Source organism: Corapipo altera, unplaced genomic scaffold (assembly GCF_003945725.1).
Source record: "Corapipo altera isolate COAL_440 unplaced genomic scaffold, ASM394572v1 2b, whole genome shotgun sequence".
Lineage (NCBI taxonomy): Eukaryota > Metazoa > Chordata > Aves > Passeriformes > Pipridae > Corapipo > Corapipo altera.
Window position 1 is genome coordinate 11,842,827 of NW_020884874.1, and position 3,509 is coordinate 11,846,335.

Consider the following 3,509-nt stretch of genomic DNA (forward strand, 5'->3'; position numbering starts at 1 on the left):
TTCTTTCTTTCTTTCTTTCTTTCTTTCTTTCTTTCTTTCTTTCTTTCAGGTTTGGATGAGGAAAGCCCTGCCCAATTCCTTTCACTGACGAAGTCATATTTTCATGGGCCTTGGTTGAACCCTCCAAGGCATGAGAAATTAATTCAGGTGGCATTTTTGAGAATGCAACGCTAAAAGGCTGGTAAATATTTTCCTAAAAAACAAGCTTCTGGCAAACAGTTAAAATTATTTCGCTAGCATATAAAATTATATTAAACTCTTGTAGTTACACTTCTGATTATGTAAGGAAATATTTCTATTTTTTTAAAATAATCAGTCAAGGTTTGCTGTTTTCCAGGAGGAACATTCATTTGAATTCAAACATACTGAAAAATCAATTAGTGATTGTAAGGTTTTTAGTCCAGGAAATGTTTAACATTATACTAATGACATGAAATTAATATTCAGATATTTAGGATTTCTTCTTCATGTTTTTAAGTATTCAGAACAAATAATATGTGGGAAAATTAGGATACAGGTGCTAACATATTTGACTGTTACAAGTGACTGTCATATCTACTTGTCAGTCTTTTCAGTGTGAGCCCAGGCTCAACTGCAGACAAGGTTATTTATAGCTGTAACTGGTCTTTCATAACACTGTGCATAGAATCATTTTTAGAAGTTGTAATATAGTTTAAGTGAGAAAAAAATACAATATTTCATGTGTTTTGGAAATAGCACCAACAGATGAATATAGTGCCATTCACTGACATTTAAGTCTCATGCCTTAGAGATGATCAAGATAAATAGCCAGCACCATGTTAATCTTCAAAAAGAAGTTGTTCTTCATGTCATGAAAAATTCTTTCGTTCAAGTGATGGAGTTTACCCTGTAAATTAAATCTCTGAAGTAATGGAAGAAATAACCCATGACACTAGTGGGGGAAATCAAATTAGAGTCACTAATAGCAGGTCAGCACAGTCCAAGCAGAGGTAATAGAAGTGACCACATGAATGATAAGCAGGCCTTCACTAGGCTGTGACATCTGTCTCCCAGACACTGTGACAAACATTCATCTATGGGGCAAGCAATTCATAATTCAGGTACTAGCATGTTTATAGTGCAGTCTGACACTGGTGACGCCAGAGGATACCAGTCTTTCTCAACGGGATTCTCTGATTCCCTAATGAAGACCATTAAGACAAATAAAAATCTCTGACCCCCCTCTCTTTGCTAAATCAATCTACCAGTGCTCCAGATAATCTTTTTACTTTATTTATTTATTTATTCAAAAGCATTGAAGATATTTTCTGAACTAATACAATTCTCGTTCCTCCCAACATGGTAATGTTAATGAAATTCTACCCTGAAGCAGTAAAATACAAGGAAAGAAAAAGGTGGGAAAATGTAAAGAACAGATTCTGGTTTGAATTTTAAAAATTCAGTGTATGCTTTCTCTAAAGATGTTAACATCACTGCAATAGCCATTGGCGAAACAGCAGGGTGAGACCTTAAGGTAAAATGAAATCTTGAATGTCATACAAAGCACCTCTGAAGTTCACAGCCTTATTTATTTACCAATATCTGAGCATGATCACTGATCTTCTGATGTAAACCTAATAGTGCAATAAATAACATATGTCCAGAGAAAATACAGGTTTCTATAAAACACAGAGCTAAAGGGTAAAAATCATATTCTACAACCTCTTTTCTCTGCATTAAAACAACTTATTAACACACAACACCATTATTAGCAAATATTTTCGTCAGGAATTAAGAATACAGACATCAGAAGGAAGTTAAGAAAGATGACAGATATCAAAGTGCTTGGCAAAGTAAGCGTGCAAGTGAGTAAATAAATAACTTCACCTTACAGCATATGAGCCTCTGTTCAGAAAATAAAAGAGGTTGAAAAAATGTTTGTTTACATTATCTAAAGGATATATGTGATCTTAACCTTTTAGTCATTATGTTGAAACAAACAGCATATTAAAATGGAAATTTCCCTAGAGTTACTGATTTGCAAAGTGAAATAATAAACTTCATATCTCTCATTTACTCACACTACTTGTTTCCATTTAAATGGTGATTAGGCTTACTAATGATCATTTGGCAGTATTATTATGTGGCTTAAAAATGCAGAGGTACAACAACAAGGATAAAATGTTACTAAAAAGGCGAGTCAACATTTTCTGGTGTTGCTATAGAGTTTGATTTCTAAACAGCATTCAAAAGCACAAAAAGTACCCCTTGTTCCAAGGCTCAGGTAGTCTTCAAAAGAGGAGTGTTGATCTCTCCAGTTCTGCAATACCAGTCCTCACTGCTGGAAACTTCCTCCTGTGGACACACTGCATCCCTCTGTGTGCACTGACGTCTGTCCAGAAGACATTATAAACTGGCCTTGATCAGGTTACACCCACTAGTGACAACAGGAGTCCTGAAGAAGTGATGAACTGAAGATTCACAAAGAAAATGAAAATAAAGCATAGTGTGGAGGGTCAGCAATACACACAAACCCCCCACATTTCCAATAATTATTTAATTAATTAAAGTCCTCTCAAAGCCCAGTTTTTGTATTTACCATAGACCGGATTTCAGAGTTTGCTAACACACAGATTCTCTTAATTTAATTTTTAAAAACTTTTAATAATCATTTCTAGAATCCATACACTTCTTATCTAGTAATATCCTTCTCTCAAATAAATATTCTACCAGAAGTACTGGACTTGTCTTCCAAGAAAGCTAAAGAAAAGGTGTATAACAGATCTCCACAGATCCTCAGAACTAACTCTTTAGAAGTACAGAACTAGTTAAAATAAAGCCCTGTTGTGCCTCCAGAGCAAAAGAAAAAGATTATCTGTACATCTATTTGAAAAAGAAAGTTGGTAAGGTAACCTTCCAAAATTCTACTTGCCCACTACTTCAAGTTAGGAAAATTTCAGGGGTGACCATCTGGAGACTGAGAAGACATAAAGCCAGTTTCTTCTGGAAAGTTCTGGACACCAGAAGAGAAAGAGCATCAGTATAAACTGAGGAAAAACTGAGGACCCTGTATCTTCTCAAATCTGTTAGGACTCAGTTTTCTGAATGTAACCTTAACCCTGTATGGATTTTAACCATAAGAATTGTCCTTGTCAGATAGCCTTTTCCTAGGTCTGAGAAGCAGTGCTCTGCTGCTTCCTAGCAGTTCAAATTTGCTTCATACTTCATCTCCTTTATCAGAGAAACTAAGACTGATCCTTCTGTGAGCTAAAAAGAGGAAAATGGGCAACATCAGCCCTTCATTCTTTCCCCTGGGAAGCGTATAGTAGAAGGCAGAAAGAATTTTGATTGCAGAAAGATTTCTTTAAGAAAAATGGCACCAGATTTAATTTTAGGGGTTTTTTTACTGAATGCAACATTCAGTACTTGAAATTGTCCTTGGAAAGGGCTCCTTAGCATTGTAGCCATTTTACATTACTTCAACTCATGGTCCTCACCTGACAAGATCCTGAGTGATATTTATCTAGGAGAACAGACTATGTACTCAA